The 25,711-nt window shown below is 40.7% G+C and overlaps 1 protein-coding gene across 4 annotated transcripts in view; it reads right to left on the bottom strand.

Moving 5' to 3' along the window:
• Positions 1–25,711, bottom strand: part of PLPPR1 (phospholipid phosphatase related 1) — a 512,674-nt gene that overhangs the window by 275,322 nt on the left and 211,641 nt on the right. The window contains exons 1-2 of one of the 4 annotated variants that reach the window (XM_042964598.1): positions 3,861–4,190; positions 816–903 (exon numbers count right to left, since the gene is read on the bottom strand). The exons of 2 other annotated variants lie outside the window; for them this stretch is intronic. The gene's annotated coding sequence lies outside the window, so the exon portion shown is untranslated. Of the gene's footprint in view, positions 1–815; positions 904–3,860; positions 4,191–25,711 lie in introns of those variants that run through there. One more of the 4 variants, XM_042964597.1, reaches the window with a different exon arrangement.

The raw sequence follows: 25,711 nt of genomic DNA, 5'->3' as shown, positions 1-25,711 counted from the left end.
GATGGGCTGATGCTATACTATCTTAAACATAAAAAGTGTGATGTCACAATGCCACTTTTTATTGGCACTTCATAGGAAAGTTCTTTAGAGAGGTAGTCTCCCTGGATCATTTTGTCACTGACCTCCCAAAGGATGATCACCTTGGGGAAATGGAAGTCATGATTTAGCTTCTACTATTCTAATGCAAAAAAAAAAAAAAAAATCACCTCATGACCAGCTTTCTCATTCACTGATTTAATCTTTCATTCAACAAATATTTAATGACCCCTACTCTGTACCAAGACTGTGATGAATGCTGGAGATGCAGCTGTGAATACCTTTCCCTCAAAATACAGGAAGGAGAGCCACACAAGTGAGTGCTGGGGAAGTGAAGGGGAGCATGGGTGCACGCGGCAGGAGGCTCTTCCTCAGATGAGCAGGATTTACTTTTTTCACTTGTCTCCCAGAGAGCATCTCCTCCTCTCCACCCCTATTGCCACCATCCTCATCATTTCCACAATACGCTCCCTGCCTCCAGTCTCACCACCTCCAATCCATCCTCCACATTGTGGTCACAAGCATCTTTCTCGCATGTAAATCTGATCATGTCTCAAACTTTCCTTTGAACACTCTCCTAGCCTTTTGGATAAAACTGAAGCTCTTTGGCTTGGGATATTTCCATTCACACTTGATGTCTGGCCTGCTGGTTGGCCACTCCATGGAGCCAAGAACCCACTTCTCTTGCTGCAGCCACAAAGAACTACTTCCAGTTCTCACATAGTTTTTCCCGCCTGGAAAGCCCTTCTTTTCTCCTTGTCCTTCAAGACTCAGCTCACCTCAACCTCCCAAAGAAACCTTCTTGATCTTCTCAGCCTCCTTAGGTGGATGCCCTCCTTTTGTGCTTTCATAGCATCCTGGGCATATCTGTATCCAAACACAGAATTAGTTGTCAATTAATGTCACCCAGCTGCTGTTCATCTCTGTATTCATACTCCAGCACCCTGTGCTCTAGCCACTTGGGATGGTTTACAGTTACCCTAACTCATCAGGCACTTTCACACATTTCCTCTGCCTGGAATGTCCTTCCTATCCTTTCCTACCTGGTAGAAGACCATTCATTTTCAAAAATATCTCAAGTCACCCAGGGGGAAAAACAAACAAACACACACTGTATACTCCTGGTACTCTATTTACCCTATAATTATAACAGTTAAACAGACTGCACCATAGTTAGCTAATTACCTATTTTCCCTGCCTTGAAAGCTGGGACTATTTTTTACTTCCTTGTAGTCTTTTTTGCCCCCAGCCTCCAGTACATAAGAAGTGCTGATGTGTATTTTCTAAATGTTGAGAAAATCCAGGAGGGAGGATTGAGTATACAGCATACATGTTAAGAACTCACTGTGTAGTAGTATAGAGGTATCCTACTCCCTCATTATTTCATGTATGTTAATCTTAACAACTAGATCATAAACCCTTTGAGGCCCAGAACTATGTTATATATTTTTATATGACTTCCAATGCTAAATATGGGATAGGTGGTCAATAAATGCTTGTAAATAGAATCTGAATATAATCAAAATGAACTGAGGTTGCAGAGGTAGGAAGAGGAAATATATCATAAAGAGAGAAAATAGAACCCTAGTAAAAAAGCAAAAAAAAAAAAAAATTTAAATCTTTCCTTGCCAAGTTTTGCAAAGAAAATGATGAGAATGTTCACTGTGAAATAAAAAGGACATATGCTGATAATTACATTTAAACCCCCTTCATGCCAATATCAACTTGAAAATATTTCTGGAGAGGTCTTTTCTTCACTAGTTGTTTTAGGAAATAAAAAGCTTTCAGATTTTTATCTCACTAAATGCTTTTTAAAAATCATAAAAGCTGTATGGAAGTGTTGAATCACTATATTGTACACCCTAAATTAATATTACACTGTATGTTAACTGACTGGAATTTGAATAAAAACTTTTTTAAAAAATCATAAAAGCAAAACTTTTAATAATATGGATGCATCCCTTTCTTTAATAATATGTATGCATCCCCGCTTTTTTTTTTTTTTTCTTTCTCAAAAACTTCTTCACCTTTGGCTATGTTGACTTGTGAGTCAAAATCTCTTTTATCTGTGAATTTGCTCAATTAGTTTCATGTATATTATGCTCTCTTCCACTTCAAAGAAGCTACAAAATGTTAAAAATAAAAATTTAAAAAGGTCCCCAGAGCAGCAGAGACATGGCCTCCACCAGAACTCTCTGACAACTCATAGTCTCAAGTTCTGGATCTGAGCTTCTAGTGTTTTCTTCTGTCAGCATCAGCTTGGCTTCCAGGTTCCCCACACTCTCCTCTTCCAAGGCTTTTGGAGTACAGAGGAACAAAAACTATACCTGTCCACACATCCCACCTCCCAGATAGAAACAAAAGGTCAAGATGGAGAAACTTTCACACATGGCACTCTCTAGACTCAAAGACCTAACTTGTGATTGTGCTAAAGGTTAGCGCAGGAATAACCAAGTCTTTTTTACTCCAGATGTGACATTCCAGAAATCTCCATATTAGAGTCCCATCCATGAGGGGGCGGGGGGAGGGGGCGGGGGGGGGGGGGGGGGGGGAAGCCACCATCCATAGAAGTAGAAGGGGTATATGAATTCAGTGAAGCCGGCAGAGTACCTTGCCTTACACTGGACCTCTTCCTGCCTTAATTAGCTTCTAGTCACTCCTCTCCTAAATAGCCATCGTCTGTCCCTCTTCCAGTCCCCTTTGTCCCAGTCCTGGACTCCTCAAACGCTGACTCAGTCTCTGCTGTTTCAAAGGGCCATTAGATTTGAGGCGATTCCCAGGTGCCGGCCCGCGCTCTGCGCTCTGAGGCCCCGCCCCAACCGGGCTGGCATTTTTAGGAAATCCTTTTTCTGAGGACCTCTTCCCCGGGACCTAAGAGATACTCAGAACGGTGTCTTTCCACCCGCCAGATTACCAGGCTGCAAAGAATCTCTCCCACGAAAGAGGTTAAAAGGGAAAACGATAGCCCCACAAAGAAAAATAACCCAGAATCCTCCACATATTCCACCTGTGTGTGTGTCATAAAACCCCAGGGCAAAAATAAAGCCCCAGCCTCCTCCAGCTGCAGCAGCCGCCACCGCAGCCCCAACCCAGCTCCCAGTGCCGCCGCCTTGGTGTGCGTGAAGACAGCACCTTCCCGGGGGAGGAGAGATCCCGGCGCCCGGCGTTTCCAGGAGGTGATTATGGCAAGCCTTTCAGTTAACTCATCATTCAATCCCGCACTGACCCGAGCCTCACCCCGGCGCCTCTGGCACTGGCGCTGAGTGGGAAAGGCAAAGGCTACCCCTGCAGTTCTCCAGGTGTACACCCGCCACACATACACTACGATGCGCCTAGGGTGCGTGGTTGGGGCGGGATGACAGGTGCCCACGCCTGAGGGGAAATCAAAGGCGACGCTTACAGCCGGGGTGAGAAATCCCAACCCCCGCCCGGGCTGGAGGACTTGGCACCAGCTACCTGCAGGGCGCCCCCGCCCGCACGCCGGCTCCCGGCTCCCGTCGCAGCCACGAAGGCAGCCAGGAGGGTGGAACCGGACGGAGGGAGCCTCCACGCCCCCTTTGTCTCCACGTTTCCCAAATGACAGGGGAGGAAAGTTTACGAGCAGGGAGGGTGTAGCTTTCTGCTGGGTCCATCTGACAACTCGCAGGAGGCGACCCTTCCCGGGGTCGCCCTCTCCCCCTGCACGTCCCGGGCGCCGCCTTCTTCTGCACCTGGAAACCCGCAAGCCGGGTTTGGGCCACCTGCTCCGCCGAGTCCGGCCGGGAGCCTGGCCCCCGCCGCCCCGGCGTCCCGGAGCCGCCTGAGGCTGCGGGCGCCCCACTCACCTCTCGTGGCGGAGCGTCCTCCCGCGCGCCCTACTGGGCAGTCCCGCTGCTGGAGGCGAGGTGCATTCAGTCGGCGGCCGGAGACACGCTCCCCAGGCTCTGCTGCATTCCGCCTGCGTGGGAGAGAGAGCGCGCGGCGCGGGCGTGTACGAGTGTGTGTTTGTGCGAGTGTGTGTGTATGTGTGTGTGAGTGCGGGTGTGTGAGTGTGTGCGCGCACGCGTGGGGGTGGGGGGCGCGGGATCACAGATCCTCCTCTGCGCACATCCCGCGCTCTGCCTCCTCCTCCGCCTCCTCTTCGCGCTGCCGCTAGCAGAGGGTCCAGGTTTCAGGATCTCCTGTTTGTTTAATGAAAGGAAGGAGCAAAAGGCTGGCGGGGAGGGGGTAGCGGGGGGGGGGGGGGGGGGAGGGCACCGGGCTGCGCATGCTCAGAGAGGGACATCGAGCGCTCACTCCGGAGCGCAGGCAGAGGGAGGCGAGCGAGCTGCGGGTTGAAGCGGGCAAGACTGCACCCACCCGAGCAGCAGGGGGCTCGGCGGGGTTCCCGGAAGGCAGCCGGGAAACCCGACCGCAAAGGTGCGCGGTGCGCGGGAACTCCCTGCGCCTGCGGTGCGGGAAGCCGGTGGCGGGATCCCGACCCATCCTCGGAGACCGCTTCAGGAACCGCTAACGCCGGGTTCTCGTCTCCGAGTGTGTGCAGTGCTTGCGCCGGGGTTCCTGGCAGCGCTCTCCTGCCTCTGTGCCGCGGGGGACCGTGGTGGTATCCCCCGAGGTCCAGAAGGAACCACAGGCAGCAGGTCGCACCCTGAACTGAAATGAGTTTCCAGGTCTGTGCTTCTTCCTTCCCCTCCCAACTTCACTCTGAAGAGCAGAAAAAGGCAACTGTCTATTCGAGTCCCAAAACAGGTTTGATGGGGCCAGGGCGGGGAAGGTACACAAAAACCCTCTTCCAAAGAACAAAGCAGCGGGTAGGAGGAGGATGAGTCTCCTAGGGCTCCATATTCAGCCTCCGTTGGTGATAAGGCTAGAAGGAGGAGACATTTGCCCTATTCAAGAAGGCCAAAAGAACAATAGATCCATTGTCCCCCTTGCCTCCAGTGCCAAAGCATTCTTCCTGAGTGGGAATTCTGGCTACTTGGTAAAGTGGAAGAAGTGTCAACACGAAGAGAGTCCAGTGAGAGAACCTGAGCCCTCTAGGGCCATGGCACGGTAACCTGAGGCCAGGGGAGAGGCTGGGTGAGAGGCTTTGCGGGTGGAGTGGAAACTCTTCTTGGGTGAGACTGTTCTAAGAGCAAAACAAGCCAGTTGGTTAGGACCCATTCAAGAGCTTCCATTTTCAACCTCCTTCCTGTTTAATCCCCCCCCCCCTTTCTCTCCTACAGAAGAAAAGACATCCCAAGCAGGGAACTCCTTATAAATATATTATTACCTCCTGTTTATTCATTTTTGGTCTCTCCAGAAAAGGACTACATTTTGGTCATCCCAGCTTTGGAGGGACAGAAGACAGTCTACTCTGTGCAAGTCTTTTCCAAGCTTTCATTAAAGATCACCTCTGAGCATTTCTATGAAGCCTGAGTGAGCAGATGCCTACTTGCTGAACTCTGACCCCTGTCTCATTCATCTTCCCAAAAATAATGCCAAGTGACACTAGAACAGCAGGACAATTAGATCTAACCCTAGAGCACACCCAGAGGAGAGAAAACAGCATGTCTAAATACCACCAACAAAAGCAAAGTTTAGGAGAAGACAGGAAGGAAGGAAGGAAGGAAGGAAGGAAGGAAGGAAGGAAGGAAGGAAGGAAGGAAGGAAGGGGAGAAAGGGAAAGTTCTTTAAAAGTGAAAGTGCCCTGAGTGTTAGTGGCTGATTCCTTCTCTCAATAGCTCTTTCAAAGGAATAGAATTGCAGCATCTCTTTGCTAAAAGACCTGTGAGTCTGAGTCTCTATCCACTAGGTAGGGGAGGAGATCGGGTTATCCTGAAAAGCAGCAGTCTTTATAATGAACCACCCACAATATTTGGGGCTCCTACTTCTATGCCTGCTTTTCTCAGGCCTTCCCCCTTGGCACCAGGCTTCTTGGAAGACATTTAAGACAGATCTGTCTTGTTACCACATTCCCGGCAGAGCACTGGACACAGTCCCCTGGAATTTCAGGGTGTTAGCACTGGCAAAGCCCTGAGGCAGGAAGGCTATTCTCCCTACACTGGCACTATATAAGCACCAGGTGAGTGAGGGCTCTGAATCCAAGAAGTGGGTGGGACCTGGAACAGAGAGGCTGGGCTGGAGCAGGTGGAGGTCTCAACTTTGCCGTTCTCTCAATAGAGATGGTACTAGAAACTTCTTCCTGCAATGGTAAAGTGTCCAGGGCTGCTTGGCCAAGAAGCACACTCTCCTTTATCTAAGGCTGGCCTTGGGTGAGGAGGATAGGGACACTACTCCCTTTGATGCTCAGGGACACTGTGTCACAATCTCAAAGCTCCAACAAAGTCAAGAGTGAAGGAGACTTTACAAGTTGGAATTGCAAATAAAATGGAATCCATTCATGGTGCTGCTATGTAAGAGGGTGAACCAGCAGTTCTAGAAGAGATTTTTACTGTTTGGAGAGGTTAGGGGAAGCACAGGGAACAATGAATGCATGATGTACATAAAACACTTAACAGTGTTTAGTGCTTAGCGAGCTCTCTGTAACTTGCAGCTATTATTATTTTTGTTTTAACATTTTCATTATTATGGTTTTTTTTTTAAAGGCTGAGGAAAATTTTTCCCCTAAGCTTAAACAAATAAAACAGATGAAAGCCAAACTGCCTTCCAATTTTCCTTCTGGCTTCCTCCATCACCCCCTCACACATCACCCTGCTCACTTATGTATTCAAATCCATGAAATGAAAAGCATGCTGTAAAACTGTGTGGCAGTGGGAATGGTAACTAACCCCAACCCTCACCCCTCCACACTCAGATCTAGACAGCAAGTGTGGGGCAGCACTGTTTTTCAGTAATATGCCTCAAGCACTTTTTGCCACTCACATCTCTCAGAGATGAAGGACTCTTCCCACTTAGCAGTCAGGGGCTCCTGCTGCAACACCCCACCTACATTGGCTCATCAAGCTTTGCATTTTTCACTTTTTTTTTTTTTTTTGCCTTCCTTCTAATTTTAGCAATCTAATGTGTTACTCCTCCTAGGTAACAGAATGCCCGAAGCCAATTAATATGCACACATCTGCAGATGGTTTTGAGAGAAATTAATGGTAAGATTGTCAGTGGCTCCTGTATTCAGGTATTTTCAGCGTTCCTTAAATTCAGATTTTAGATGTAGCTTTCATCCCCCTACCTAGTGGACAACCCCTAAACTGTGCACCTCTATCCACCAACAAACAAACACATCTAATGGCCTTACCTCATATATCAGCAAAATAACCCAGTATTGTTGCCCAACTATGTATAAAATTATATTTTTTAAAAAGAGCTAGCTATGAAATAGAACTGGCTGTTCAAAACATGGTTTCAATACAAAAAATTTTAGAATTAATAAAAGCCAGTAAGAGATACAATGTTTGAGCACAAAACTCTCCAAAGTTATAGATGCTATAGGGATGTCTTGGTTCTTTTTCTTAAAAAAAAAAACAAAAAAAAAAAAAAAACAAAAAAAAAACAAAAAAAAAACTTCCTTTAATGTTTTAGTTATTTTTGAGAGAGAGACAGAGTGTGAGTGCAGGAGGGGACAGAGAGAGAGGGAGACTCAGAATCCAAAGCAGGTTCCAGGCTCTGATGTGTCAGCACAGAGCCTGATGTGGGGCTCCAAGTCACAAACTGTGAGATCATGACATGAGCTGAAGTCAGACACTTAGCCAACTGAGTCACCCAGGTGCCTCTATGATGTCTCAGTTCTTAAAAAATTATATGAAAGTTAATTCCATGAGGTTACATATTGCTGAAATAATGTAACAACTCTGTGGTGATGCAGTATATGCATAAATTCTGCTCTTAATATTTTCTAATACTTACAAAACACACCATTTCCACTTGAATTGTTCTACCTATAATTTTAATTTTTTAAAATACCACCTTAACAAGACAAATAGATTTATCATTTTTTCTTCTTGGAGAAATTTCATATACATAGCAATCTTTTCTTGTTCAGTAAAAATGCCAAGCATTTTTGGTAGGGGCTAAACTAGTGATTTATCATTATAAGGATCAAAATGTTTCCATGAATATCAAAAACTATGGCAAAACTTAATGATTCAACAAGTCCATACATTATGCTATGCTCACAAGTGTAGCTACCATTTACCACCACACAAGGCGATTACAATATGTCATGCCTATGCTGTACCTTTTATTCCCATGATTTCTTCATCCATAACTGGAAGCCTTGTATCTCCCTCTCCTTATCACTCATTTTGCCCATATGCCCACCCCTACCCCTCTGGCCACCATCAACTTGTTCTCTATATTTATGGGCCTGTTTCTGCTTTTTGTTTATTTGTTTTATTTTTTAGATTCCACATATAAGTGAAATAATATGATATTTGTCTTTCTCTGTTTGACTTATTTCACTTAGCATAATGCTCTCTAGGTCCATCGAGGTTGTCACAAATGGCAAGATCTCATTCTTTTTCATGGCCGAGTAATATTCCGCTGTATATGTGGTACACCTGAAACTAATATACCTTGTGTGTCAACTATACTAAAAAAAAAAAAAAAGTCGGGGGGGGGAGGAAGAAGCCAATGTTTATTTGACTTTATTGGGGGTATAATTTAAATTTAGAAATTGTGTATTTTTAAGGTTGAGAAAAAACTATCATAAAACCATCCCCATAATCTTATTGTCACTGTTGACACATTAAGTCCTCTTTTTATGTCTGACTTGCCCCCGCTTAGGTTGGTTGTGAGCCATTCGAGGGCAGAGGTTTATTTCTTTTTATGGTCCTGGTAACTCATGAAAGTAGGCAAGTGGTATATGTTCAGTAAGTGTTTAAAGAGTGAGTGAATAAATACATAGCCAAAAATGTACTGACAGGTTGACTTTGGAAAAGACTCCCAAGTACCATGACACTTGGTATTCCTCATAAATGACGAAGTCAATAGATACTATTTTTTAAGGTTTTGTATATGTGATTATCTAAAACTGGAAGTTGGATGAGAAAGGCAAAACAGGTTTCTACAGATAGTTTTTATCTCCTTGGAAATATATAAATCAAGCCCATTCTGATTTTTCTGGTTCAGAAAAAGGATGCATTTTGGCTCAAAGTGCAGTCTGATTCAGAGGATAGCATCGTTCTGGCCAACCTAATCTAGCCAGAATAATGTTCTAATTTATTTAACTTTTCACCTAAGTAAGATGAATAGTTGAGACAATAATGGTTAGAGTTCTTTTTCTCTTCAAAAGACATCATCCAAAAAGGAAACAAGGACTGCCCCCAGGCTCCCTCTCCAGCACTTCTATTATTACTGTCTTGGGTGAGAGGGGCCAGTAAGACGTCGACTCTGCTTTCATGGATGGGAATTTGGGGATAGGGAGCAGGGGTGGTGGTGGTAGATGAAACTATAAAAGGTCTCAGCTCCAATCACAACTACCCTGATCCAGAGGTAGAAGAATGGAAGGGCCAGGTGACTGGTGTCATGTTTATGTGCCTGTTTCATTCATGCACCCAGTACAAGAGTTTCTTGAGAATGATCTCAGCGAGAAGGAGAGATCCCAAGACAGAAGCTGCAGTCTTTTATAACCTATTCTCAGAAGACCGTACCATCACTTGTGCTACATTCTAACAATCACACAGACCAGCCCGAGTGTTCTCCTCAGATGATCTTCATTTGAGGGTACCCTGTGTTTCTTGCTGAGACCCTGCCTGATACAGATTTCAGGAATCTTTTCTTAATCGTGGACTCATCTTACCCACACTGAACCTAATGCTTATTGCTACTTCATCTGCTGTGATTTCTGGGTTCCCCCATGAAACATGTATTCTAGGCTACTACCTCATATGGCCCAGCCCCAAGGATCTATGCACATTTGTGACTGGAAATCCTGCCTAGTTCTCCACATCCCCACAAGTGAGACCCAGACACCTATCACTGATTCCCCTTCTCTTTGGTTCCACCCCTGGTGCCACACTTGTTATCTCTTCTTAGAAACATCACCAGGAACTGTTAGACTCGTGACTCCACCTGCCTCGTACTTCACATGTTGTAAATATTCCACTGCTGGGATCTTCTGTCTGCTGACTCTACTCAATCCAGGAAGGGCCAGTCTGCCAGAGCCCATCTATTTCTCTTCCTCAGTCTGTCCCATGTTGCCAACATGGAACCCTTCACTCTCAATAATATTAATCTTTAAAATTACTTTTAGATTACTCAAACATCACTTATTAATAGTCTAGCCCTGGGACCAACAAGCTGAGTCCATAAAGAACCAGATAGCATATATTTTAGGCTTTGTGGGCCATGCAGTCTCTGTCACAACTACTCAACTCTGCAGCCACAGACAATGCATAAAAGGAGAATGGCTGTGTTCCAATTTCTTTCTCTCTTTTACAAAAACAGGTGGTGTGCTGGATTTGGCCCACTAGCTATAGTTTGCCAGCCCCGAATCTAATTCTTCATTTTCTGCCCTTCACCTCTGTCACCACCAATGTGTCTGTTAGAAAGAACCTGAAGAATCCTGCCTTCTGTTCTGCCCATAGGAAAATAATGAAAACCATTAAATTGGTGCAGGAAATCTTAATCATTGTCAGTTTAGGGACTCCTTGTCAGTGTGGCTTTCCCACTATTTTAAGAATTAAGAAAATTATTTTTCAGAAAATTATTTTTTCCTTTTCTGTAAAAAGAGTTGGCTATGTTTTTTCCACAGGGAACTGTGGCAGCAATAGCAACTATACTATTTTTAGCCTAACACTGACTTGTGTAGCCCTAGAAGTTTAATGAGAGGAATATTTTAAAGGAAAATGGGTAAAAAAAAAAAAAATAGTGTGAGCGCAATGTTCCTGCCTGTTAAAATAGGGCAGGTAAATATATTCTAATTATAACTAGCACCTTAAGAAAACTGCCACTCTAAAGATAAACTCAACCCCAATAAAAAAAGAACACATTCTTACATAGGTCCCAATATAGGAGCAATGCCTCTACTGAGTTGAACTCACACAAATTTGGCTGCTGGCTGAGCATTTTTACACATTCAGCCCAAAGTTATGAAATTCAGCCTAACTAAAAATTTCAGTTCCTCAAAGCAATCTACAAATTCAATGTAATTCCTATCTGTATTAGTTTGCTGGGGCCACAGACAAGGATGTGGAGAAATTAGAACCCTTGTGCACTACTGGTGGGAACATAAAATGGTGCAGCCACTATAGAAAGCAGTATGGCAAAAAATTAAAAATAAAATTACCATACTATCCAGCAATTCCACTTTTGGGTATATACATGGGTAACATATCAGGTAAGATATATTCATTCTTTATTTTATTTAAGCAATACGTGTTAAGTGTTTGGTGCCAATGTAATTGGAGAATTTGAGGTCGAGAATTCGAGATAGGACTCTGAGGAACTTATGCCTATAGTCTGATTGTGTATTTATGTTATTTTTTTTTAATTTTTAAATTTTTTTAATTTATTATTTGGGAGAGAGAGACAGAGAGAGAGAATCCCAAGCAGGCTCCACGCTCAGCACAGAGCCTGACACAGGGCTCAATCCCACAACCCTGGGGTCATGACCTGAGCCGAAATCAAGAGTTGGATGCTCAACTGACCTGGGTGACTGAGCCACCCAGGTGCCCCAATGTAAGTTATTTTTAACTTATTAAGTGTATTTGATAAAATAATAATTCCATGAAAAGTATAAAGGAAATGCCTTGAGAGCTTGGCTAGAAACAATGTTAAGGTGTTAATGGAATAGTACAGTATAATCATGGAAATTTTATTTCAACCATCTAACTTTGATGTTGATATGAGTTATGACATGAAGTTGTTTGAGGAAACTTTTTAAGAGTATGTCTCTTAGGCCTTGGAATCCATCCCATCCCTCTTGTAACTGGTAAATGATACATTAACCCAGCAAAGTGCCCAAACCACTCTTCTGACTAGGAAAACTCAGAAAAACTACTGAACTATATACCAAATTATACAACTGTACTATATTATCTTTTCATAAAATACCAATGATAATTAACATCACCATCATTGTCATCAGCACATAATTTTCATCAGAATCCATTGCCTTTAGTCTACATAGCTTGTTATTTTGGCTTGCAGTATTCTCTCTTTTACCAGTAATGGTATCCATATTTCCTCTAACAAACCACCATTCTTCAACCACTAATCCTTGTACTTTAGGGATATGAAAGCTCTCCCACTTCCAAGCACGGGCATAGATCCAACCCTGTTAATCAGAATCTCCCATTGCCCTAGACTTGTGGGGTCTCAGAGATGGAAAAAGATCCAAACAAGGAAAATTAGATTAAAATCCAGGACTTTTTCTAACAGGAAAGAAAATGTCTCCTTTTACTGGGATTGTAAGCATTAAAATGCTCTAATCCTAGGAATGCCAGGAGAGAGGACTTTATATGATTTTGAACTGCTGAACCTAGCCATGCCTTGAAGTATCACTTTTCAAGGGCTTTTCAGTTACTTGAGCAAATAATTCATTTTTGCTTAAGTCATTTTGAATTAGGTTTTCATTCCCTGGCCCCATTGCAAATGTCTTTATAGATACATTAATTTTGGAATCTCTTTAAGGATAGTAATGGCAGACAAAAGGGAAAGCTAGCAAAGGATAGAACAGTGTTTAAAGGATATATGTGGTCACACTATGACTGATTTCTAGCCCTGAACATTTTAGGCAGTCTTCCACCCATGAGCATACATCTTGTATGTCCTCTTCCCCTTTTCTGAATTGCCAGATTCAAAGGCTGGCACCCTTCAAGGCTGACATCCACTGTTAGACAGATGGAGCTGAAGGGGGCAAGGCAGAGGCCAGGCAGACCCTGCCAACTCATTTGGCCTCAGGCCCAGCCCTACTCTATAACCACCACGGCTGTCAATATCCAACTAAGGCTGGTCTGAGTTCTCCTTACTGTCAGCTTCTCTAGGTTCCTGAAGATGATAGTGGTGTTGGAAGCTCCTTGCTCCACCCAGGTCTGGTGGGTACATGTGCCAATCACAGCTTGTGTAGTCAGATAGGTGTCCACTGGCACTAAGGCAGGATGAAGCTGCCTCCCACCCTAGAGGCTCCTGCACCACAGGATAGTCAGGAAAACTGCCTGGAACAGCTGTCACCCCTCTGACTGCCAGTCTGATCTGACTGGCTTGGTGGGTGTTCCCTCCTTCCTCACAGCTCCCAAAGTTGTTCAGTTCATAAGCAACCCCTTCCCAGAGAAAATGGAATGTTCTTGTTTGTCCCCCTCCCGAGGTCCATCTTCTACTTTGCATCTAGAAGTGATCTAAAATGTAAGCTGACCATGTCACTCACTGGTTTAAGCCTTCATTGCCTTTCCATGGACTGGTACTTAAGGTCCTTCAATGAGCTTGACAAAGACTTCGTATATATCAGTCCCACATCTTATCACAACCCACCCAAACCTTGTCTACTCCCATCCATTCCCAGAGTGTCAAGTATTCTGGCCCTGGTACCTCTTACATAGCACTCTAACTTTCCCCATCATGTCTTCCTGACTCTTATTTGTCCTTCAAGTGTCAGCTCAGACACCCCCTCATCCAAAAAGCCTTCTTTGAATCCCCCAAGGTGAGAGGGAGGAAGTAAAGCACCCTCCTCTGTGTTCTCATAGTGCCCACACTTTACCTCTAGACTAGCACTCCTCATACTATATTGTAATTACACTTGTGACTCCCTCTATAACCTGGGAGCAAACTGAAGATAGAGGGAGTTATGTCTTTTTCCTGGCATATAATAGGTGCTTAGCTTGTGTTTGTTGAATTAATAAATGGCATGTGACTACCTGTGCTTCTCTACTAGAATTAGGGCATAAAACATAGTAGTAAATCCCTGATTCTTTTTTTTTAATGTTTACTTTTTTAAATACAATTTATTGTCAAGTTAGCTAACATACAGTATATACAGTGTGCTCTTTGCTTTGGGAGTAGATTCCCATGATTCATCACTTACATACAACACCCAGTGCTCTTCCCAACAAATGCCCTCCTCAATGCCCATCACCCATTCCCCCTGCCCCCTGCCCATCAACCCTTAGTTCACTCTCTGTATTTAAGAGTCTCTTATGGTTTGCCTCCCTGTCGGTTTGAAATGATTTCCCTCCTCCCTTCCCCTATGGTTCTCTGTTAAGTTTCTCAAATTCCACATATGAGTGAAAACATATGATATCTTTCTCTGACTGACTTATTTCATTTAGCATAATACCTCCAGTTCCATCCACATCGTTGCAAATGGCAAGATTTCATTCTTTCTCATTGCCAAGTAGTATTCCATTGTATATATAAACCACATTTTATCTGTTCATCGGTTGATGGACATAAGTTGGGCTCCTTCCATAATTTGGCTATTGTTGAAAGTGCTGCTATAAACATTGGGGTACATGTTCCTCCATGTACCTATACAGCACTCCTGTATCCTTTGGATAAATTCCTAGTGTTGCTATTGCTGGTCATAGGTAATTCTATTTTTAATTTTTTGAGGAACCTCCACACTGTTTTCCAGAGAGGCTGCACCAGTTTGCATTCCCACCAACAGTAAGAGGATTCCCATTTCTCCATATCCTCGCCAGCATCTGTAGTTTCCTGATTTGTTCATTTTAACCACTCTGACCGGTGTGAAGTGGTTTCTCAGTGTGGTTTTGATTTGTATTTCCCTGATGATAAGTGATGTTGAGCATCTTTTCATGTGTCTGTTGGTCATCTGAAAGTATTCTTTGGAAAAGTGTCTATTCATGTCTTCTGCCCATTCTTCACTGGATTATTTGTTTTTCAGGTGTTGACTTTGATAAGTTCTTTATAGATTTTGGATACTAACCCTTTATCTGATGTGTCATTTGCAAATATCTTCTCCCATTCCCTTGGTTGCCTTTTAGTTTTGTTAATTGTTTCCTTTGCTGTGCAGAAGCTTTTTATCTTGATGAGGTCCCAACAGTTCATTTTTGCTTTTATTTATTTTGCTTTTATTTTATTTTATTTACTTGGAGATGGGTCAAGTAAGAAGTTGCTGCGGCTGAGGTCAAAGAGGTTGTTGCCTGTTTTCTCCTGTAGGGTTTTGATGATTTCCTGTCTCACATGTAGGTCCTTCATCCATTTGAGTCTGTTTTTTTGTGTATGGTGTAAGAGAGTGGTCCAGTTTCATTCTTCTGCATGTTACTGGCCAGCTATCCCTGCACCAATTGCTAAAGAGACTGTCTTTTTTCCGTTGGATATTCTTTCCTGCTTTGTCAAAGATTAGTTGGCCATACATTTGTGGGTCCAATTCTGGGTTCTCTATTCTATTCCATTGGTCTATGTGTCTGTTTTTGTGCCACTACCATGGTGTCTTGATGATTATAGCTTTGTAGTAGAGGCTGAAGTCCGGGATTGTGATGCCTCCCACTTTGGTTTTCTTTTCCAACATTATTTTGGCTATGCGGGGTCTTTTGTGGGATTCATTCCTGGGCTGCAGGGCTGGTTCAATATTCACAAATCAATCAATGTGATATATCACATTAATAGAAGAAAGGATAAGAACTATATGATACTGTCAATAGATTCAGAAAACACATTTGACAAAATACAGCATACTTTCTTAATAAAAACCCTCAAGCAAGTCATGTTAGAAGGAACCTTAACATCATAAAAGCCATATATGAAAGGCCTATAGCTAATATCATCCTCAATGGGCAAAAACTGAGAGCTTTCCCTCTGAGATCAGGAACACGACAGGGATGTCCACTCTCACCACTGTTGTTTAATGTAGTGTTGGAAGTCCTAGCCCCAGCAATCAGACAACAAGATGACATAAAAGGCATCCAGATTGGCCAAGAAGAAGTCGTCAAACTTTCACTTTTTGCAGATGATAGTATACTCTACATGGAAAACCCAAAAGACTCCACCAAAAATCTGGTAAATGCCTGATTCTTAAGGGGTGTTTCATCTCATGAAGAATGTTACTACCTCCTGCTCATCCATTAGAGTACCTGATTCAAAGTGAATGTGGCTTATGTGTGCCCAGATGTACAGAAAGCAGGAAGATTCTCTCTACTTTTTCTCCACCTGTTACTAGGTCTAATAGAAAAAAAAATCTCTTGGCTCTGGAGCACCCCATCAGCACTTCTACTGAACTAAACCACTTTTAACTCTGTGCCCACTCCCCAAACAGCAGTTTATCATGCATGTGTACAGAGCACCAGGGAACACAGCTCTGCTTTGGCACATCAGTGGTGCCAATACCCTCACATACTCAGTGTCTGCTGTGCCACCTCATGCCTGCATTAACGAGTCTCAGCAGTATTGAGGGCAGTGGGACTTCAGCACCACCTGCAATGCTGGCTGAATATATTGGTTCTGTCATAAAGATCAGCATCTGTGCCAGTAATGGTGGACATCAGCAGCAGTTGCTATACTGAGACTCCCTCTTCCAGTATAATGGTTTTCCTTTGCCAGGAGCCAGAATAAAATAGGAAAATCATTGTTTCTATATGGTAGAGAAGATGTTTTCATCTATACTTGTGATCCCATTTGATATACCAGAGGAATGCAGTTTGTTTTCAATGAGACCATTTCCTCTAAATTGGTATGGCCCTAAAATAACAGTACAAACTCTATGGACTGCACTGAAATAGAGTCCCAAACCCTAAGTTTAAATCTTGGTTGTGCTCTTTATTTCTCACACTGGCATTGGGTACAGTCCTTCTCAGCCTGAGAGTCATATCATCTACAAAACTGATAAAGTCCCCCTTACTGGATTAGATAGCATCATCTGTAACAGCGCTCTGCAAAAGTGGAGTGTGATCAGCAGCCGCTCTCCACAACATGGTGCTTTATATGTAGAAGGTGCTCAATAAATATTTGTTGAATCAAAGTACAAGAGAGCTATCTCTAGCTCTGAACACAGCACTAAAATGTTGCCAGGATAAATTGATAAATCCTTGCTTTCTCCACTTCATGTCATTCTTAGTTTGAGGGAAAGGAGTGACATTTTCTAGATGGTTTGTAGCTGGGTGGGAAAATATACAGGACCCGAGTCTTCATTTCAGTGAAAAAGGTGCCCTCGAGTTTCTGAAGCATTAATCACACTTCCTGGATATCCTTAGAAATTCCCACGGTCCCATAAAGTTCTGCTTCACACACCCTGAGGAAGCTGAGGGGTGAAGAAGCTGCAGCAAGGGGTTAGCTGGATTCTCCCTTGATTGCTTTGCTAGTTGTGGGTGATGGAAGCATTCAGCATCATCAAGAGTTACCAAATAAAAGCCACACACAGCTTCAAGACCCACTATGAACAGAAAAGGGCAGTCTTGGCTAATTAGCCCTCAACAGATGCCTTGCTAGCAGTGCCTCAAATGATGGTAGTCATGATTCAAGTAAAACAGGAATTGGCAAACTCAAAAAGTCTGTCAAATAAGCAGTAAGAATAATTGGGGAAATTTGGGTATAGATGCAGATATAGATTCCAAAGTGGAAGGGCCTAGTGTGGACCAGAATGTGTGCCCTTTTAAAGGAAGCAGATGATGGTTGTCATTTAGGAAAGGGGTAAAGTGTTATCAGTTCTCTGTTTTTCAAGAGAAGCTGAAAATCAGGTTTTATGCGGAATCTTTGATTTTTTTTTAAGTTAAAACCTTTTTGGAAATGCAAACAAAGAAACCCTGCATTGACCAAGAAATGACATCTATGAGCAGGATTCAATCCCTGGCCAGCCAGTGTGCATCTTCTAACCTAGAGCTTCTCTATTACTCCTCAGAGATTTCTTACTTTAATGCAGGTCACAGGCTACACAAGGGCACATCCTACAGCATGTAATGACTGGATTATGCTATAGTCACTAGGAAAATATGAGGTGCATTAGGACCTAAAGAAAGGAGCAGTGATATTAGAGTATGATTTCTTGTGAATCAGGGGCAGTAAGGTGAGTGAGGGGGTAAAGGCTTTCCTATGCAGCTCAAAAATCTCAGAAGCATGTACACACACACACACACACACACACACACACACACACACACACACACTAGACCTAGATGACATTACATAGGTAAAAATATATGCAGTGAATTCAATAGAGAAGTACTGTAGATGAATGGAAAGAGCATCACGCTAGGAAACAGACTCCTTAATAACTGCAATTCACCTAGCTTGGCTTTCTCGTCTATAAAATGGTGGTGAAAATAATGCTCTCTCTTTGTAAGAAATTCAGTGGATTCAATGAGATATGTTTGGCATCTGGCATAGTGTCTAGCAGATTATTATTAATATTATTGTTGTTATTATTATTATTATTATTGTTATTGAAGCTAAGCCCCATGAAGACATAGACTTTCCCTTCAATACACATTTCATACCACCTAACAGACCCAAAGTGTATCCTCACAAATGTCATCTATGGTGGGTTGGTTCTGTGGGTTTTGCACATTGCTAATAAAGACAAGTTTATTGGGATTAGTCTGAGAGGACTGGTTTGGAAAATTCAGTTGTACTTCTGCCTCCCGCAGCTTCTCTCACAATTCTCCACTGGGATGGGGGTGAGGAGCAGCAGGGCACATCCTCAGTAGCAGAACTCTTTGCCAATAATGAAGTCCTTTCCATAGTGAAAAATTCAGAAAAATGAGGCTATCACCATTTTTTACTGTAGTTGACATATTTCACTTCACCATTGCCTGAACAAGATCTTTGTAAAAATGGGGAAACAAACACTTAATGACATTCTCCAAAGGAGTCTGATGTATATCTGGGGTCTGATTGGCTCCAGTTGAGTAGATGGAGGCTGCTTGGGAGCAGCTCTGAATTTGTCATCCTGTCCACCTGCCAATTTCAATGTGCATTTACTCAGACTTCCTGTCAGTCTTCAAGGCTGGTCTATTTGAATGACTGGTGTATACAGATGAGCTATCATAAAATGGGCAACACATATAAATGTCTGCAAGTAAAAAATTAAAACAAAAGACTGGCCACCAGCCATGTATATTCATCAAGGGGAATAAACTAGCCTCATAGGCAACGTTTGATGAGGTGCTCATTTCTTACTGCCTCACTTCAGACATTTGGATGATTGTGTTAAGAACTATAGGAGTTATCAATGAGAAGACAGGGTATTTTAGTGGGGAGAAATAGATTTCTTCCCACCTATGTTTTGACAAATATTGAAATTTAGCTTTCCATTCTAGGGGCTACAACTTCCAATTTAACATATTAATAGAAGGCTTCTTTTGGAAAATAGATAGAAACCTATTGTTACAGATTGAATTGAGTCCTCCAAAAGTTCCTATGTGGAAGTTCTAACCCCCAGTCCCTCAGAATGTGACTTTATTTGGAAATAGGATCATTGCAAATGTAATTAGTTCCCATAAGGTCATACTAGAGTAGGGTGGACCCCTAGTCCAATATGACTAATGTCCTTATACAAAGAGAAAACAGATGCAGATAAGTCCACGCAGAAAGAATGCAATATGAAGATTGGAGTTATGCTGTTACAAGCTTAGGAACTACCAAAAGCTAGGAGAGATGTCTAAAACAGGTCCTTCCCTAGTGGCCCTCAGAGGATGTATGGCCCTTCTGGCATCTTGTTTTCAGATTTCTAGATTTAGAACTGTGAAACAATAAATTTCTGTTGTTCTAAGGCATTCAGTTTATGGTACTTGGTTATGACAGCCTTAGCAAACTAATACATCACTAAACCAATAAATTAGATTTTGGCCAATGGACTATAATTGGGAATCTGGATAAATAAAAGAAGTTATTTGAGTCGTACTATAAAGTTTCTCCCATAATGCCATAATTTGTATTATTTTGTTATACATTTATATGTGATGTTCATGTTGAAAGACAGTTATTAAAAGTGTTAATAAAATACAAATGGAAAGAGAGTACCAATATCATAGAAGATAGAGAAAAGGCCATATATTACCTACAAGAATTAATGAAATTTCTGTAGCTGAGTCTCAGACTTTTTCAGTTATTTTCTAATAGCCTGAGCAAAATGCAAAAGATGGAAGGATCATACCACAGAAAAGAGAGAAAATTTACCAGTTTCTCAGAGACACAAAGTTTTGGTTGATATTTTATTATTTTGTAATTTATTACTATTACTTCTATTACTAAAATGATTAGATGAGCTCTAAAATAAAGCCAAACAGTAGTTTTTACTTACTAGGGGAAGCATAGCTCATGCCATTCATTAGTAAAGAAATTCCAGTGTGGATTATATATACCTCTTGAGGACCTTCTGCCCACTTAGCTATTTCTCAGTAAACTTCTAATTTAAAGTTTTTGGTGGGTAGGGGAGAGCATGCACAAGAGTGGGAGAGGGGAGAGGGAGAGAGAGAATCCTAACCATCCTAACCAGGCTCCACACCCAGAGCTGAGCTCGAGGAGAGGCTCAACGCAAGGGTTGGTCTCACAACTGTGGGATCATGAGCCAAAACCAAGAGTTGGTTGCTCAACTGACTCTGAGTAAACTTTTATTTCTTTTATTTATTTATTTTTAAGTAGGCTCCATGCCCAGCCTGGGGCCCAATGGAGGGCTTGAACTCATAACCATGAGATCAAGACCTGAGCTGAGATAAAGAGCCAGACATTTAACCAACTGAGCCACCTAGGTATCCCACTCAGCAAACTTTTATTAATCCATGTCCTACTTAGTTCCTATTCACTTTCAACAATATTAATTTAATTTAGTAATTAAATTAATACAAATTCTTTAAATACAACTGCCTTTAAAATGTGGGGAAAATACATGTATTTTTATTTATTTACTTTTGACGGTACATATTTTATTTTATTATTTTTAATTTTAATCCCAGCATAACTAACATACAATGTTATTTTAGTTTTAGATGTACAATATAGTGATTCACCAATTCTATACATTACTCAGTGTTCATCACAATAAGTATACTCTTAGTCCCCTTCACCTACTTTACCCATCCCCCCAGGCAAAATACATTCTATACATAGTGTTAGCATATAAAATCAGAAATTAATTTTTAAACAATTATCACCATGATCTCCCTCTGTGATAATGTTTAAAAAATTATCACTTTGCCTTAGCACCAATCTGTGGAAAATGGGAAGAATAAGACTTCATTTGAGTATGTATTTGGATGAATGTTTCCTCTCTCTTGTTCCAGTCAAGGCTTATATAACTCTGTCTGGACCTACACTGACATCAGCATGTATGTATACAGGAGAGACACGCAGGGAATGGTTAATGTCCAATGTGTAACAGGCATGATGGGGAAGTTTCCTAAATGTATTCTAAAAGGAAATGTAAAGGAAAGGACCTTCAATTTTCCACTGTATCGGACCATACTTGGTTTCACAGGACACATAGCTCGCCTCCTGGAGCTGCTATGTGCCCAGATAAAGGAGATAATGTCAGACAATTCATTTCTAAACAAACATTACCCCTAAAGAAAGGAATAAAAAGACAATTTATACTTTCTACTTCTTATTGTGTCAATTTTAGCTAAGATGAATTTTTATAGTGAATTTTCATTTCACTGAAGTTTTAAATTTATTGGCATAAAAGTGTCCATACTATCTCAATTCATATCTCAAAATCACATTTTCTAAGAATTTTTAAGGCTTACTCCACTGGCTTCTGGAATCTAGAAAAGTCTGATAAAAATCCAATTGCTATTCCTCTGTAGGAAATACATTTCCCTACTATTAAATGAAATTAAACTTTTCTTTTAATTATTGTCCTGAAACTTGGTGTGGTTCTTTTTTATACTAATATTACTTGTCTCTTTGAGAGACTTTTCTACTTAAAATTTTGTTTTTGTTCAGCTGTATAGAATGCTCTCTTATCCTTCTTTTGATAATTGATCTCCATTCTATTGTCTCATTTAGGTATATAGAAATTCTATATAATATTCCTTTTAACTTAACTTTCTCATGCTTTCTATTTTTTTTTTGTCTTTTGATAATAAATTCTAGGAGAATTTCTCAGCTAATTCTTTTAGTTCTATACTTCACTCTAGCTAAATCCATTCTCCTAGTCCAGTGATTCTCCCTTTTGATTGATTTTACTTTTTAAATTTTCACCATGTCATTTATTTTTAAAATCTCTAATTGGGTCCTTTTAATAACTGCTTATCTTCATAAGTCTACCTATGCAAATATTATATATATACATATATTTATAGATATATTTATAAAATATATATGTGTATATATATGTGTGTGTCTGTGTATATATATATATATATATATATATACACGTATATATATATACATATATATGTATATATATATATAGTTTCTATATATATATAGAAACAATACACACACACACATAAAAGTATTTTCTCCATTGTTCTTGTTTCTTTGGTATTAGTTCTTCTTTCAGTTGAATTTAATGCTTATCTTTTATGGTACTGTTTTTTCTCAAACATTTGGTGATTCTTGGTTGTGTGCTTTCTACATAATTTATCATCTTTATTCATTTATTTGCAGATACTCTTGGTATATAGTGCCTGCTTCTTGTAAAGATGTTGAAGGGGAAGGCTATACTACAGGATACAGTGTGTCAATAGTGTTTCTTCTGGGTTTCCCTAGCTAAGGGGGTGATGCTGTGTCTCTAGCTCAGCTAACCACATTTCCTAATTGATCCCACAAATACATCTGCTTCCCTTGCTCAACATAAATTGGTAGTGGAACAAGAACCAACCTGCTAAGTAGCTCTGAACGCTGTTCCCCGATCACCTAGGACTCTTCCAATTCCTTTTGCCCATTGTTTCTAAGTTTGAAGTACCCCCAGAGGCACACAAATCTTCCTTCTCTTGTGTGTTTTCTCCATCTATTCAGGGCCATATTTCTTATTATTCAATTATCTCTAGTCTAGAGACACATTTTCCTGTTTGTTAGCATTCTGTGGATTTATTTTTTTACACATATATTTCATTTCAATCATTCTATAGATTTGGGTAGGGAATACATGCCTATGACTGAGCTTAGTCCAGTGTCATGGTGCAGGTCCCCAAAAACCTTTGTTTTTAATTTTTTTAATCTTTATTTATTTTTGAGGGAGAGACAGTGTGTGAGCAGGGGAGGAGCAAAGAGACAGGGGGGCACAGAATCCGAAGCAGGCTCCAGGCTCTGAGCTGTCAGCACAGAGCCCGATGCAGGGCTCAAACCCACGAACTGTGAGATCATGACCTGAGCCAAAGTTGGACGCTTAACCGACTGAGCCACCCAGGTGCCCCCAAAAACCTATCTTTTAGTGATCCTAACTGTTCTACTCTCACAGTAGAGCTGAAAATGTAATACTGGCAAATAAAAATTCCAACATCTAAGGGAAATAAAACACTCACTTTCATTTTTGTACATTGTTTTTGAATGGTTCCTTCACATTATAGCAATATGTTAAACACTAAGTTTCTATTATAGAAGGAAAAAGAATCTGTGTGTTTCAATATGTATTTCTTAAATATTTCACCCTTCTCTCTGTGGAAGCATAAGAACGTGGAATCATTGTATTTTTGTGAAAATTTTAAAAGCCCACACCCAGTAAATATTTGGTTTTTATATTTTTATTTAGGTGTAATTGAAATAAAAATGCACAGATATTAAAGGTTTGGTTCAATATATTATGACAAATGTATACACCCACATAACCATCACCCCAAATCAGATATATTGCCATCATGCTCATGACATTCCTGCAATCAACCCCAACCCCCCACCACACTTCTACAGATTAGTTTTACCAGTTTTTGGATGTCATATAAATGGAATCATTCATTATATACTTTTATGTGACTTTTGCTTAATGTGATGATTTGGGGATTTATCTAAATTGTTGTATGTCTTATAGTTTGTTATTTTTAATTGCTAAATACTAGTCAATTGAATGAATATACTGTAATGTGTTTGTCCATTCTCTTAGATGGGCAGTTGGATTGTGTCTGGTTTGGAACTATTAAAAAATATATTTCTATGAATAATCTTGTACAAGTCTTTTGTGAGCATTTATTTTCTTTTCTCTTGAATAAATTCCTACAAATGAAGTTGCTGAATCCTAGGACATATATATGTTTAACTTTACTATAAACTTTCAAACAATTCTCCAAAATAATTGTACTGTTTTATATTCTTACTAGCAAATATTTTTGTTGCTCCATATTGTCACCAACATTTGAAGTTGTCAGTCTTTCTTATTAAGCCATTTTAATGGATATGAATGATGCAAGCCCTTCATTGTACATATATGCTGTGGGGTTTTTTCCCAATTAGTGGTTGGTGTACTTTATTTCCTTAATGGTATCTTTGGTACTGAGCAGATGGTAATCTGCTGGTAATGAGCAGCAATTTTTGATTAGGCAAAATAAAATTCATCAAAAATTTTTTATATCAGTGCTTTTGTGTTTTTACCAAAAAATGTTGGCTACTTTGAAATTGTAAAGATATTTTCTTGTGCTTTATTTTAGAAGATTTAGGAGTTTGGGCTTTACTTTTAAATAAATAAAAAAATAAATAAAGAAATAAATAAAGAAATAATCTCCATTAAATTGACTTGGCACCTTGGTCAAACATCAATGACTGAGGCACCTGCGTGGCTCATTGGTTGAGTGTCCGACTTCAGCTCAGGTAATGATCTGCAGTTTATGAGTTCAAGCCCCACATGAGGCTTGCTGCTGTCAGCCTGTCAGCATACAGCCTACTTTGGATCCTCTGTCCCCACCCCCACCCCTGCTCTCTGCCTCTCCCCCACCTGTGCTCTCTCAAAAATAAACAAATATTTTAAAAAATCAATGAACTGTTCACGTGTAAGGTTATTTTTAGACTCTCTCTTTATACCAATATCATGTTGTTTTAATTATTCTTACTTTCTGGTAATGGTAAGTCTTAAAGTCAAGAAATATAAGTTCTCTAATTTTTCACTCCTGAAATATAAAAACATACTTATTTCATATTGATATCGTATTCTTTAGTCTTGCTAAATTTATTAATTTTAGTTAGTTGTTTTTTCTACAAAGAACAGTTTTATTTATTTATTTTTATCTATGCCATTCATTTCTTTTAATTGCCTTGTTGCACTGGCTAGTATCTCTTGTACAATGCTGAACAGATGTGGGTAGAGTGAACATCCGTTTCTTGTTTCAGTTTTAGAAGAAAGAAGGGCTTAATGTTTCACAATTAAGTACAGTGTTATCTTCAAAATGTTAAAAGATACTTTTTATCAGCTTGAGAATTTTTTTATTCCTAGTTTGCTAAGAATTTTAGCCTGGAGAATGTTAAATTTTGTCAAATAGTTTTTCTACTATATCTACTGTGATAATTTTAAGGTACCTTTTTATTTATCTTTTTTCATTTATCTTTTATTCTTTCCATGAGGTATATTACATTGGTTGAATTTTTAATATAAAACCAACTTTGCATTCCCAGAATAAGCACCACAATCTCCTGGTATATTATCTTTTTTTTTTACATTTATTTATTTTTGAGAGACAGAGAGAGACAGAGCATGAGCAGGGGAGGGGCAGAGAGAGGGAGACACAGAATCAGAAGCAGGTTCCAGGCTCCGAGCTGTCAGCACAGAGCCTGAAGCGGGGCTAGAACCCAGGACCGTGAGATCATGACCTGAGCCGAAGTCGGATCTCAACCAACTGAGCCACCCAGGTGCCCCTGTATTATCTTTTTAAAAATATTTCTAAATTGAATTTGCTAGTATTTTATGATTGTTTTCATCTATATTCATAGCAAATGTTAATTTAGA

This window comes from Panthera tigris, chromosome D4, assembly GCF_018350195.1.
Source record: "Panthera tigris isolate Pti1 chromosome D4, P.tigris_Pti1_mat1.1, whole genome shotgun sequence".
Lineage (NCBI taxonomy): Eukaryota > Metazoa > Chordata > Mammalia > Carnivora > Felidae > Panthera > Panthera tigris.
Note: the sequence above shows the minus strand (reverse complement) of the source record. Positions and strands in the feature narration are given on the sequence as shown.